General features: G+C 44.5%; 2 non-coding genes across 2 annotated transcripts; both read right to left on the bottom strand.

The window, feature by feature from the left end:
* Positions 1-266: 266 nt before the first annotated feature.
* LOC132134142 (U1 spliceosomal RNA) lies at positions 267-430 on the bottom strand. Its single transcript, XR_009429406.1, has one exon. It is a non-coding gene; the product is annotated as a U1 spliceosomal RNA (small nuclear RNA).
* Positions 431-8,851: 8,421 nt separating this feature from the next.
* On the bottom strand, positions 8,852-9,015 carry LOC132134106 (U1 spliceosomal RNA). Its single transcript, XR_009429370.1, has one exon. It is a non-coding gene; the product is annotated as a U1 spliceosomal RNA (small nuclear RNA).
* Between the last annotated feature and the right edge of the window lie 6,197 nt (positions 9,016-15,212).

Raw genomic sequence — 15,212 nt, 5'->3', positions numbered from 1 at the left:
ATTAATACCAATTGAAAAAGGACAACCAAACAACATGGAGACAGCTACAGCTAGGCTGCAGTCAGTCCAATCGACTTTCAAAGTAAGGTCTGTGCTATATTCGAACTGAACCACCCACCAGGGTTCGATTTTTCAAGAGCGTAACTGACTTTGTTTCACAGGCGCACAACACATACCTCGCATGTGACAGAACTCCACATTCTGAAACGCAAAAAAAACCGCAAAACGCAAAAAAAACCTCTTCTGCTTTGTTTCACCAACAATTTCAGGGGAGAGCGCGAACGCAGTCCCCCACTACCATAAATTATGCAGTCGAGATTCACGCATTTGGGGAATTCGCAGGGGTCAGCATGGCCGGAGTGCAATGGGCAAGCCTCGCCCTGGGTGAACCGCCTTCTTGATCATGGTGTCTCCCCTGCCAGGTAAGTATGAAGGCCCAGGCGGTCAGCCAGAGGTATGATTTGCGTCTCTACCGTCCACACCAACGGTTAGCCCCCCTCCAGGAAAGGAAGGATGGGTGCCTTCCGTTACTGGCCTGGAAACTGCCAAGCTCATGGGCCGGGGCTTCCCAACGCCGGTTTTAGATGACTCTCTTTAACCAAACACACCTGATTCGGTGCATCACCTCGTCTGTGAAAGACCTCAGGTGGGTGCATCGTTCATGGAAGAGTCCAAGACCACAGGAGGGCGCATCAGGAAAAAAGTTCGCAATACACCACAGCATGGCAGATCTCATTCCTTGTTGCAAATACAGTTGCTATTTAATGAAAAGTGAGATACGCACCACATGTGGTGCACATGTGTGCCAAAATTCAACGCTCATTTTTATGCAAATTCTACAGTACTATGGGATAAAACTTACAAAAATGGATTCCTCTGAGTGCCCTGAGTACAGTACAACTGTTTTCTCTAGGCCTCATAAAAAAATTTCTTCCGACTTCCACCCCCCTCGAGCTGCCTTTTCTAGCCAGGGAGCGTGCACCCTGGCCGGCATGGATGAGTAGGTACGAGGGGGGTGGATGGTACTATTTTTTTGCTAATATCTCCGCGAAGCGGTGGAACCCGGGGCTGAAATTCGGGGGATCCTTAGAGGGTCGAGGGGCCTACCGTATGCAACCACCCTCGAGTTCCTGGGTGGTCCAGTTCCTGAGTTATAATGGTTCAAATTCCACATTTTGGGGGGCCGTAACTCGGACCCCCAGGGTCATAGGGACATGGGGCTAGTGTCGTCGGATAGAGCTCCCAAAGGTCTAAGTTTGACCAGAGTTTGGTGTTGTTTCTCCTCTTTTCGAGTGAGTTATGGCCAGTCAAATTTTGGGACTTTTTGCATTTGCGGGTCCATATCTCTGGCTCCCGGGGGTCTATCGACTTGGGGGAGGTGGCTTTAGAGAGGGCCCTTTGAGGGCTATCAAGTCACCGAGTTTCAAGTTGCTAGGTCTCTTCCTTCCATTTGACTATCAAAAATGTGGGGGGCCATAAATTCGCCCCCCGGGGTGTTATGGATGGGGGGACAGCTGTGTTCGGTAGGCCTTCTGGAGGTCTTACTCCGTCCCGAGTTTGGTGCAGTTTGGCCCCGTTTTGGCCGTTTTGACCCCCGGGGTCATAGGGACATGGGGCTAGTGTCGTCGGATAGACGGCCCCCTGGTCTGACTTTTTTCTATGCATATTTCTACAGTATAATGGGATAAAACTTACAAAAATGGATTCCCTGAGTGCCCTGAGTACAGTACAAGTGTTTTCTCTAGGCCTCATAAAAAAAAAATTTCTTCCGACTTCCACCCCCCTCAAGCTGCCTTCTCTAGCCGGGGAGGGTGCACCCTGGCCGGCATGGATGAAAAGGTGCGAGGGGGGTGGATGTCATTAGTCATTAGACTAGAAAATGAATGGGAAATAGACTGGTAAGGGACCAAGGTAATTTACAGTTTATTAGAACAAAAGTGGAATGAGAAATAGACTGGTAAGTGACCAAGAAAATAGTTCCATTTGTAGTTTCTTAGACTAGAGGTGGTATGAAAAATAGACTGGTAACTGAATCAAGGAAAGAGTCATATTTGTAGTTTATCAGACTAGAAAATGAATGAGAAATAGACTGGTAGGTGACCAAGGAAATAGTACTATTTGTAGTTTATTAGACTAGAAGTTGAATGAGAAATAGACTGGTAAGTGATCCAAGGGAATAGTCCCATTTGTAGTTTATTAGACTAGAAAAAGAATGAAAAAAAACTGGTGAGTGAATCAAAGGAATAGTCAAATTTGTAGTTTATTAAACTAGAAGTGTAATGAGAAATAGACTGCAAATTGTGCTCTCTAATGTATTAGACTCAAAGTTGTATTAACAGACTACAAATGGGACCTAAAAAGTTATATAAGTAACCAATGCTTGGGCAGTGTCCCTTGCTTTCATCCTTTTGCTATTCATCCTTTAGTGTTTTAACAAAAGTAGATATGGCTTTGGACGACTGTCCCTTGTGCTTTCGTGGCTATAATCAGCTAAGCCAACACCTTCGTGTCTTTCACAAGGTGCGGAATGTGAAGGAGCGCAAGCTTCTCCTATCCATTGCTTCTGGGAGAGCTTCTCACGGCGGTACCGGCAGCTGAGGAAGCGGTCAAATCCCACCCCCTCTAGGCAGGTTGCACGGGCAACACATAGTCTGCTATCGGCCCTCAATAGCCCTGGGGAGGAGGAGTGCTCAGAGTCGCAGGTTGACAGACTAGATGAAGAGCCAGCCACCAGGCCTGAGGCAGAGCCAGCCACAGGACCCGAGGAGGAGGTCGCCGGGCCTTCAAAGAAGGCCCACTCCTCCGATGCACCATACCCCTTTCCGGACCACTTGCCAGCCCTAAGTGAGTATGACACTTGTCACTTTGATAACACCATACAATAACTTTCATTAATAAATCTCCTATTTGTAGATTATTAGACTAGAAGTTACCTGAGAAATAGACTGGTAAGTGAACCAAGGAAATAATCTCATTTGTTGTTCATTAGACTAGAAGTTGAATTAGAAATAGACTGGTAAGTGAACCAAGGAAATAGCCCCATTTATAGTTTTGTTAGACTACAAGAGAAATGAGAAATAGACTGATAAGTGACCAAGGAAATAGTACCATTTGTAGTTTATTAGACTAGAAAATTATAGTAATATAATTATACATATACACACACATATTATGTATGTATATATATATATATATATATATATATATAATTTATTATATATTTAATTTAATTTAATTTAATATAATAATAATAATAATAATGTTTGTTAGTGTTTACCTCTTAGTTATCGACCTGACTCACCTGGTCCTTCTCTTGTGCTTTCTTTTTGCAGATCAGCTCATTGAGGAGTCCAGGGCCCACTGGGAGGGCATCAACCCCACTCCGAAATTAATAAATAATGTGTCCTCAAAGATTTTTAGAATAAAAATTTTTATTTCATATATGTCAGCTGGCCAGACCAATCTGGCCAGCTTGATGTTTTTGGACAACAGGGCAAAGGTCCGGTCCTGGCTGTCTTTTTTAAGGAAATGCAACATTGCAGAGCCAACTGTGCACCATTACCTAAAAAATGTGGCACAGTTCCTCAAATATCTTAATGAGACCCCGCCGCCCACATGCCGGCTCTCCCGTGTGGCTTTCATTGGGATTAGGAGGGAAATCCAGAACTTGACCCGCCCAGTAAAGCGCAGCATGGCAGTCCACGAGCTGGCTGTAAAACAAGCCAAGGAGGCCCGCCTGATCCCTAAAGCCACACTGCGAGCTTGCCGGGACTCTGCCAAAAAAATTTTTTCTGAGATTCTGGGTAAGTTTTTGAATCCTTTCTCCTCTCATTATTTGGCGATCAATGTGATCCTTTATGCTTCTCTTTTTTTCTGTGAAGATCGTCTGAAGACTAGTCCTGAGAAAAAGGACCAATGGTCTTTTTATGGACACCTCACCACTTACTGGGCCAGCATTTATGGTCACCGTGGAGGGGTGTTCCAAAATGTAACAATTAAAGAGGTGGAGGATGCCCGTGCGACAGCTACAGAAGGCCACTTTGTCATTAATGTGAGTGGTTCTCTTTCTCTCTGTCTCTCGTTGTCCACATGGTTTTCTTTAAAATAAAACTCAGCTTATGCCACTTCTCACTGTTTCTAAAGATATCAGCCCACAAGACCAACCAGGCCTTTGGATCAGCCCAGCTGGCCCTGGACCAGGAGGAGTATGGGTGGCTTGAGGAATTCCTTTCACTCCGGTCCAACTTGGTAGGGGGACGAGTTGCAAACTATTTCTTCTTTACCTCAAAGGCCAGCTCCTGCAAAAACTTGAACAAGTATTTTCAGGATGCGTGGGCGAGCATGGGGTTACCAGGCACACCCACATTTACTGATGTGAGGACTGCCATCGCCACCCATGTAAGCATTCCTGTACTTGTTCCGGCTTTATGAGTTTCTGGTGTGTTTTTTTCTAACTCTTTGCCTATGCTGTTCTCTCTCCAAAAAGGCAAAGAACACTCACTGCCCGGAAGATAGGCACAAAGTGGCACAGTTCATGTGCCACGACACCACCACAGCTGACAGGTTTTATGCCCTCAACCTTAATGCAAAGCAGGCAGCAGAACACCGTCGCCTCTTTGATACAGCTGTGGTGGGTGAGGAAGCTGATAGTCCAAGGCAGCAAGGTGCCAAGAGAAGAAAGACGACAAAACCCCACAAGATGCCAGCTGAGGAAAAGTCCTCATCCACCAGCCCAACGCTCTCCGACAGCCCTCCCGATGCCGAAGAAGGCCAGAAGTCTGGGAAATCTGCTTCAGTAAGTACAATTTCCCATGGATTGGTTTAACTGTTTGTGACAAGTAGACATGTTCACTAACACTTTGCCTTTCTTATTATTTCTATAAGGAAAGGAGCACATTAATGAAGATGGTCCTCAGACGCAGACTGATGGTGAAGAACTCCCCACTTAAATCACCACAGGAAATAGCGTCTAAAAAGCTGGTGCAGCAAGAAAAAAAAGAGACTGGAGAAATAAAAAAAAAAATCCCCGTAAATAATTTATGTAGCTATTTAAATTGTTTGTTTTGATATTTGTTATGATAATTGTTCTACTCCTTTTATTTCTACGATAAAAAAGTAAGGTTATCTTTTTATTTGTTTTGATAGCCTGTTCCATTTTTCTTTTTTCTTTTTTTTTGTAAATAGTTATAGTTAAGGTTAATATCAGTTTGCTCTGAATCTTTCTGAACATGTTTATTTATTTATTTTATTTTTCTTATATAATGCATTTATATAAATGCGACCACCCTCGAGTTCCTGGGTGGTCCGGTTCCTGAGTTATAACGGTTCAAATCCCACATTTTGGGGGCCGTAACTCGGACGCCCGGGGTCATAGGAACATGGGGCTGGTGTCGTCGGATAGAGCTCCCAAAGGTCTAATTTTGACCAGAGTTTGGTGTTGTTTCCCTTCTTTCCGAGTGAGTTATGGCCGGTCAAATTTTGCATTTGCGGGTCCATATCTCTGGCCCCCGGGGGTCTATCGACTTGGGGGAGGTGGCTTCAGAGAGGGCCCTTCGAGGGCTATCAAGTCACCAAGTTTCAAGTCGCTAGGTCTCTTCCTTCCATTTGACTATCAAAAATGTGGGGGCCATAACTCCGCCCCCGGGGTGTTATGGATGGGGGGGGCAGCGGTGTTCGGTAGGCCTTCTGGAGTTCTTACTCTGACCCGAGTTTGGTGCAGTTTGGCCCCGTTTTGGCGGAGTTACAGCTTGGCAAAGTCTGTGACATTTTGGTTACCAAATAACCAAAATCCAAAATTTTTTCTATGCATATTTCTACAGTATAATGGGATAAAACTTACAAAAACGGATTCCTCTGAGTGCCCTGAGTACAGTACAAGTGTTTTCTCTAGGCCTCATAAAAAAATTTTCTTCCGACTTCCACCCCCTCGAGCTGCCTTTTCTAGCCAGGGAGGGTGCACCCTGGCCGGCATGGATGAGTAGGTATAAGGGGGGTGGATGGTACTATTTTTTGCTAATATCTCCGCGAAGCGGTGGACCCCGAGGCTAAAATTCGGGGGATCCCTAGAGGATCGAGGGGCCTACCGTATGCGACCACCCTCGAGTTCCTGGGTGTTCCGGTTCCTGAGTTATAACGGTTCAAATTCCACATTTTGGGGAAGTCGTGGCCTAATGGTTAGAGAGTCGGACTCCCAATCGAAAGGTTGTGAGTTCGAGTCCCGGGCTGGCAGGAATTGTGGGTGGGGGGAGTGCATGTACAGTTCTCTCTCCACCTTCAATAACATGACTTAGGTGCCCTTGAGCAAGGCATCGAACCCCCAACTGCTCCCCGGGCGCCGCAGCATATATGGCTGCCCACTGCTCCGGGTGTGTGCTCACAGTGTGTGTGTGTGTGTTCACTGCTCTGTGTGTGTGCACTTTGGATGGGTTAAACGCAGAGCACAAATTCCGAGTATGGGTCACCATACTTGGCTGAATGTCACTTCACTTCACTTCACTTCACATTTTGTGGGGCCGTAACTCGGACCCCCGGGGTCATAGGAACATGGGGCTGGTGTAGTCGGATAGAGCTCCCAAAGGTCTAATTTTGACCTGAGTTTGGTGTTTTTTCCTCTCTTTTTGGGTGAGTTATTGCCGGTCAAATTTTGGGACTTTTTGCATTTGCGGGCCCGTATCTCTGGCCCCCGGGGGTCTATCGACTTGGGGGAGGTGGCTTCAGAGAGGGCCCTTTGAGGGCTATCAAGTCCCAGAGTTTCAAGTTGCTAGGTCTCTTCCTTCCATTTGACTATTAAAAATGTGTGGGGCAATAACTTCGCCCCCCGGGGTGTTATGGATGGGGGGGCAGCGGTGTTCGGTAGGCCTTCTGGAGGTCTTACTCTGACCCGAGTTTGGTGCAGTTTGGCCCCGTTTTGGCAGAGTTACAGCTTGGCAAAATCTGTGACATTTTGGTTAACATTCACCACAATTTTGGATATGTCCGCAAATGTTCCGGATGTGATCCGTGGTCATTCCGTGAATATAATGGTCAAATGGACAAATAGTGGGTTCGTGGGACCCAGGGTGGGGGTCCGCAAGTGGTCCGCAGATGATGCGCAGTCATTTTGTGAACATAATGGTCAAATGGACAAATAGTGGGTTCGTGGGACCCAGGGTGGGGGTCCGCAAGTGGTCCGCAGATGATCCGCAGTCATTGTGTGAATATAATGGTCAAATGGACAAATACGGGGTTCGTGGGACCCAGGGTGGGGGTCCGCAAGGGGTCTGCAGATGATCCGCAGTCATTGTGTGAATATAATGGTCAAATGGACAAATAATGGGTTCGTGAGACCCGGGTTGGGGGTCCGACGGGGGTCCGCATCGGTTCCGTGGTCATTCTGTAACTTTAAAGGTCAAATGGACAAATATAGGTTTCGTGGGCAAAAAAATCGTACACCCCCCATTCGGGTAAATGCCACTGTTTTAAACCTGAGGTGTACTGCTCCGTGCGCCACCCTATGGAGAAGTGCTGAATGGCATGTAGGGGCCTCAAATTTGGGTGGGCTTCCGCGGGGCCCCTCGGGGGTCCAGATCCTCCTGCGCCGGTCAGGGGTCTCCCGTGGGCCGACGCGGTCCGGCAGACATCGACGCCGCGTCCGTCAAAAATTTTTTGGGGTCAGCGCGCAGGTCCCCTTAACCCACGTACACGAGCCCTCAAACTTATACCTGAATGGACGCTCCAAAAAAAAAAGGACTTTCTGGAGAAGTCAAGACGTGACATCCCTAGGAGCTTGCCATTCACCTCTTTAAAATAAAAGCGCACGCTGTGGTGCCTCCGCACGCCGGCACGGGCAGCCGACATGATGGAGGCACCAACAGCCTAGAAACTTAAAACAACAATAAATACAATAATAAATAACCAAATAAATAATTAAAAGACCTTACCTTAAAACGTGTTGGAGCCCGAAGCAGCAGAGTTCAATGTACCTCTCGAAGTTGTGTGACTCAAGATATAAAAAGATCTCGAGTCAGGAAACCTCCAAGAGGCGATCGCAGTCTAAACCGTCTGACAAGATACGTGATCTTAGCCAAAAGGCCGAGAAGTGATGCCGCTAAGACGCAGCGGGCAGGAAGCCGGACACGGCGATGCCCATCTCGGCTTTGGTAAGTCTGGGGGACCTAAAAACGCTGGGGGATGGTAGTACCCTTATGTAATGGGAATCCTTGGCTCGAGCCGAACCAGACGCAGGTCTCAGATTGGCTCGTCGCTCTGACAGAATTTTTGGGTATTTGGGATTTTGTCGAAAACCTTCTTTTGCAACCTAGCGCCAGGTATTTGGCCCAGTCCCACCCAAAGCAGCACAGAAAGCTTCTCTGGAGTCTGCCTGTCAATAATCATCCCAAAAAAGTGGAAATTTCCATTCACCTTGGCGAGGGGACCTCAAAACGTGCTAACGTGGCGTGTCCGAGATGGCTCGAATGGCTATAACTCCAGGAAGGAATGAGATCCCTTCACCCAAATCGGCACACCTGTGCAGGGGCTCAGTCAGAAGCAAGGTGAAAAAGGGCGCTGCGACAGGCCACTCGGTGGCGCTGTAAGCGACAACAAAATTAATACCAATTGAAAAAGGACAACCAAACAACATGGAGACAGCTACAGCTAGGCTGCAGTCAGTCCAATCGACTTTCAAAGTAAGGTCTGTGCTATATTCGAACTGAACCACCCACCAGGGTCCGATTTTTCAAGAGCGTAACTGACTTTGTTTCACAGGCGCACAACACATACCTCGCATGTGACAGAACTCCCCATTCTGAAACGCAAAAAAAAACCGCAAAACGCAAAAAAAACCTCTTCTGCTTTGTTTCACCAACAATTTCAGGGGAGAGCGCGAACGCAGTCCCCCACTACCATAAATTATGCAGTCGAGATTCCCGCATTTGGGGAATTCGCAGGGGTCAGCATGGCCGGAGTGCAATGGGCAAGCCTCGCCCTGGGTGAACCGCCTTCTTGATCATGGTGTCTCCCCTGCCAGGTAAGTATGAAGGCCCAGGCGGTCAGCCAGAGGTATGATTTGCGTCTCTACCGTCCACACCAACGGTTAGCCCCCCTCCAGGAAAGGAAGGATGGGTGCCTTCCGTTACTGGCCTGGAAACTGCCAAGCTCATGGGCCGGGGCTTCCCAACGCCGGTTTTAGATGACTCTCTTTAACCAAACACACCTGATTCGGTGCATCACCTCGTCTGTGAAAGACCTCAGGTGGGTGCATCGTTCATGGAAGAGTCCAAGACCCCAGGAGGGCGCATCAGGAAAAAAGTTCGCAATACACCACAGCATGGCAGATCTCATTCCTTGTTGCAAATACAGTTGCTATTTAATGAAAAGTGAGATACGCACCACATGTGGTGCACATGTGTGCCAAAATTCAACGCTCATTTTTATGCAAATTCTACAGTATTATCGGATAAAACTTACAAAAATGGATTCCTCTGAGTGCCCTGAGTACAGTACAACTGTTTTCTCTAGGCCTCATAAAAAAATTTTCATCCGACTTCCACCCCCCTCGAGCTGCCTTCTCTAGCCGGGAAGTGTGCACCCTGGCCGGCATGGATGAGTAGGTACGAGGGGGGTGGATGGTACTATTTTTTTGCTAATATCTCCGCGAAGCGGTGGAACCCGGGGCTGAAATTCGGGGGATCCCTAGAGGGTCGAGGGGCCTACCGTATGCGACCACCCTCGAGTTCCTGGGTGGTCCAGTTCCTGAGTTATAATGGTTCAAATTCCACATTTTGGGGGGCCGTAACTCGGACCCCCGGGGTCATAGGGACATGAGGCTAGTGTCGTCGGATAGAGCTCGCAAAGGTCTAATTTTGACCAGAGTTTGGTGTTGTTTCTCCTCTTTTCGAGTGAGTTATGGCCGGTCAAATTTTGGGACTTTTTGCATTTGCGGGTCCATATCTCTGGCTCCCGGGGGTCTATCGACTTGGGGGAGGTGGCTTCAGACAGGGCCCTTTGAGGGCTATCAAGTCACCGAGTTTCAAGTTGCTAGGTCTCTTCCTTCCATTTGACTATCAAAAATGTGGGGGGCCATAAATTCGCCCCCCCGGGGTGTTATGGATGGGGGGACAGCGGTGTTCGGTAGGCCTTCTGGAGGTCTTACTCCATCCCGAGTTTGGTGCAGTTTGGCCCCGTTTTGGCCAATTTGACCCCCGGGGTCATAGGGACATGGGGCTAGTGTCGTCGGATAGACGGCCCCCTGGTCTGACTTTTTTCTATGCATATTTCTACAGTATAATGGGATAAAACTTACAAAAATGGATTCCCTGAGTGCCCTGAGTACAGTACAAGTGTTTTCTCTAGGCCTCATAAAAAATTTTTTCTTCCGACTTCCACCCCCCTCAAGCTGCCTTCTCTAGCCGGGGAGGGTGCACCCTGGCCGGCATGGATGAGTAGGTGCGAGGGGAAAATGAATGGGAAATAGACTGGTAAGGGACCAAGGTAATTTACAGTTTATTAGACTAAAAGTGGAATGAGAAATAGACTGGTAAGTGACCAAGAAAATAGTTCCATTTGTAGTTTCTTAGACTAGAGGTGGTATGAAAAATAGACTGGTAACTGAATCAAGGAAATAGTCATATTTGTAGTTTATCAGACTAGAAAATGAATGAGAAATAGACTGGTAGGTGACCAAGGAAATAGTACTATTTGTAGTTTATTAGACTAGAAGTTGAATGAGAAATAGACTGGTAAGTGATCCAAGGGAATAGTCCCATTTGTAGTTTATTAGACTAGAAAAAGAATGAAAAATAGACTGGTGAGTGAATCAAAGGAATAGTCAAATTTGTAGTTTATTAAACTAGAAGTGTAATGAGAAATAGACTGCAAATTGTGCTCTCTAATGTATTAGACTCAAAGTTGTATTAACAGACTACAAATGGGACCTAAAAAGTTATATAAGTAACCAATGCTTGGGCAGTGTCCCTTGCATTCATCCTTTTGCTATTCATCCTTTAGTGTTTTAACAAAAGTAGATATGGCTTTGGACGACTGTCCCTTGTGCTTTCGTGGCTATAATCAGCTAAGCGCAAGCTTCTCCTATCCATTGCTTCTGGGAGAGCTTCTCACGGCGGTACCGGCAGCTGAGGAAGCGGTCAAATCCCACCCCCTCTAGGCAGGTTGCACGGGCAACACATAGTCTGCTATCGGCCCTCAACAGCCCTGGGGAGGAGGAGTGCTCAGAGTCGCAGGTTGACAGACTAGATGAAGAGCCAGCCACCAGGCCTGAGGCAGAGCCAGCCACAGGACCCGAGGAGGAGGTCGCCGGGCCTTCAAAGAAGGCCCACTCCTCCGATGCACCATACCCCTTTCCGGACCACGTGCCAGCCCTAAGTGAGTATGACACTTGTCACTTTGATAACACCATACAATAACTTTCATTAATAAATCTCCTATTTGTAGATTATTAGACTAGAAGTTACCTGAGAAATAGACTGGTAAGTGAACCAAGGAAATAATCTCATTTGTTGTTCATTAGACTAGAAGTTGAATTAGAAATAGACTGGTAAGTGAACCAAGGAAATAGCCCCATTTATAGTTTGTTAGACTACAAGAGAAATGAGAAATAGACTGATAAGTGACCAAGGAAATAGTACCATTTGTAGTTTATTAGACTAGAAAATTATAGTAATATAATTATACATATACACACACATATTATGTATATATATATATATATATATATATATATATATATATATATATATATAATTTATTATATATTTAATTTAATTTAATTTAATTTAATATAATAATAATAATAATAATAATGCTTGTTAGTGTTTACCTCTATGTTATCGACCTGACTCACCTGGTCCTTCTCTTGTGCTTTCTTTTTGCAGATCAGCTCATTGAGGAGTCCAGGGCCAACTGGGAGGGCATCAACCCCACTCCGAAATTAATAAATAATGTGTCCTCAAAGATTCTTAGAATAAAAATTTTTATTTCATATATGTCAGCTGGCCAGACCAATCTGGCCGGCTTGATGTTTTTGGACAACAGGGCAAAGGTCCGGTCCTGGCTGTCTTTTTTAAAGAAATGCAACATTGCAGAGCCAACTGTGCACCATTACCTAAAAAATGTGGCACAGTTCCTCAAATATCTTAATGAGACCCCGCCGCCCACATGCCGGCTCTCCCGTGTGGCTTTCATTGGGATTAGGAGGGAAATCCAGAACTTGACCCGCCCAGTAAAGCGCAGCGTGGCAGTCCACGAGCTGGCTGTAAAACAAGCCAAGGAGGCCCGCCTGATCCCTAAAGCCACACTGCGAGCTTGCCGGGACTCTGCCAAAAAAATTATTTCTGAGATTCTGGGTAAGTTTTTGAATCCTTTCTCCTCTCATTATTTGGCGATCAATGTGATCCTTTATGCTTCTCTTTTTTTCTGTGAAGATCGTCTGAAGACTAGTCCTGAGAAAAAGGACCAATGGTCTTTTTATGGACACCTCACCACTTACTGGGCCAGCATTTATGGTCACCGTGGAGGGGTGTTCCAAAATGTAACAATTAAAGAGGTGGAGGATGCCCGTGCGACAGCTACAGAAGGCCACTTTGTCATTAATGTGAGTGGTTCTCTTTCTCTCTGTCTCTCGTTGTCCACATGGTTTTCTTTAAAATAAAACTCAGCTTATGCCACTTCTCACTGTTTCTAAAGATATCAGCCACAAGACCAACTAGGCCTTTGGTGCAGCCGAGCTGGCCCTGGACCAGGAGGAGTATGGGTGGCTTGAGGAATTCCTTTCACTCCGGTCCAACTTGGTAGGGGGACGAGTTGCAAACTACTTCTTCTTTACCTCAAAGGCCAGCTCCTGCAAAAACTTGAACAAGTATTTTCAGGATGCGTGGGCGAGCATGGGGTTACCAGGCACACCCACATTTACTGATGTGAGGACTGCCATCGCCACCCATGTAAGCATTCCTGTACTTGTCCCGGCTTTATGAGTTTCTGGTGTGTTTTTTTCTAACTCTTTGCCTATGCTGTTCTCTCTCCAAAAAGGCAAAGAACACTCACTGCCCGGAAGATAGGCACAAAGTGGCACAGTTCATGTGCCACGACACCACCACAGCTGACAGGTTTTATGCCCTCAACCTTAATGCAAAGCAGGCAGCAGAACACCGTCGCCTCTTTGATACAGCTGTGGTGGGTGAGGAAGCTGATAGTCCAAGGCAGCAAGGTGCCAAGAGAAGAAAGACGACAAAACCCCACAAGATGCCAGCTGAGGAAAAGTCCTCATCCACCAGCCCAACGCTCTCCGACAGCCCTCCCGATGCCGAAGAAGGCCAGAAGTCTGGGAAATCTGCTTCAGTAAGTACAATTTCCCATGGATTGGTTTAACTGTTTGTGACAAGTAGACATGTTCACTAACACTTTGCCTTTCTTATTATTTCTATAAGGAAAGAAGCACATTAATGAAGATGGTCCTCAGACGCAGACTGATGGTGAAGAACTCCCCACTTAAATCACCACAGGAAATAGCGTCTAAAAAGCTGGTGCAGCAAGTAAAAAAAGAGACTGGAGAAATTTAAAAAAAAATCCCGTAAATAATTTATGTAGCTATTTAAATTGTTTGTTTTGATGTTTTTTATGATAATTGTTCTACTCCTTTTATTTCTACGATAAAAAAGTAAGGTTATCTTTTTATTTGTTTTGATAGCCTGTTCCATTTTTCTTTTTTCTTTTTTCTTTTTTTTGTAAATAGTTATAGTTAAGGTTAATGTCAGTTTGCTCTGAATCTTTCTGAACATGTTTATTTATTTATTTTATTTTTCTTATATAATGCATGTTTCCTATTATACTTTTTATATATTGTGTTTTTTTGTACAGAACTTTGAGGCATTTTTGATTTTGACTTTACAATGTCTGCAAAACAAAAAGTTCAATAAATATTTGAAATTGAATTAAGGTGTCATTACTTTACACACACTCACACACACTCACACACACACACACACACACACACACACACACACACACACACACATATATATTACATGTAATAAAAATAATTTAAACATATTTATATATTGTGTGTGTAAATAAAAAGGTATATGTAATAAATACATAATAAATATATAGTATTTCTATACATAAAATGTTTAATAAAAACATATTTTACTATATTTTGAATAACTTGAAATTAGGATGTTTTCACATAAATACACTTCTATTTCAAATGTATTCAGGCCGATCATCATAACCAGTTAAACTGATTATTAGACTAGAAGTTGAATGAGAAATAGACTGAAATAGTGAAATGTATTGTTTATTAGACTAGAAAAGGAATGAGAAATTGACTGGTAAGTGACCAAGGAAATAGTACTTTTTGTAGCTTATTAGACTAAAAGTTTGCATAAGAAATAAACTGGCAAGTGATCAAGGAAATAGTGCCATATGTAGTTTATTAGACTATAAAAATGAATGAGAAATAGACTGGCAAGTGATCCATGAAATAGTGCCATATGTTTTCACATTAATACACTTCTATTTCAAACTTATTCAGGCCGATCATCATCACCAGTTAAACTGATTATTAGACTAGAAGTTGAATGAGAAATAGACTGAAATAGTGAAATGTATTGTTTATTAGACTAGAAAAGGAATGAGAAATAGACTGGTAAGTGACCAAGGAAATAGTACTTTTTGTAGTTTATTAGACTAAAAGTTTTGAATAAGAAATAGACTGGCAAGTGATCAAGGAAATAGTGCCATATGTAGTTTATTAGACTATGAAATGAATGAGAAATAGACTGGCAAGTGATCCATGAAATAGTGCCATATGTTTTCACATTAATACACTTCTATTTCAAATGTATTCAGGCCGATCATCATAACCAGTTAAACTGATTATTAGACTAGAAGTTGAATGAGAAATAGACTGAAATAGTGAAATGTATTGTTTATTAGACTAGAAAAGGAATGAGAAATTGACTGGTAAGTGACCAAGGAAACAGTACTTTTTGTAGTTTATTAGACTAAAAGTTTTGAATAAGAAATAGACTGGCAAGGGATCAAGCAAATAGTGCCATATGTAGTTTATTAGACTATAAAATTACTGAGAAATAGACTGGCAAGTGATCCATGAAATAGTGCCATATGTTTTCACATTAATACACTTCTATTTCAAATTTATTCAGGCCGATCATCATCATCAGTTAAACTGATTATTAGACTAGAAGTTGAATGAG

The sequence above is a fragment of the Carassius carassius genome, unplaced genomic scaffold (genome assembly GCF_963082965.1).
Source record: "Carassius carassius unplaced genomic scaffold, fCarCar2.1 SCAFFOLD_66, whole genome shotgun sequence".
Classification (NCBI taxonomy): Eukaryota; Metazoa; Chordata; class Actinopteri; order Cypriniformes; family Cyprinidae; genus Carassius; species Carassius carassius.
The sequence above is the reverse complement of the archived record's forward strand: the minus strand, read 5'-3'. Positions and strand labels throughout refer to the sequence as shown.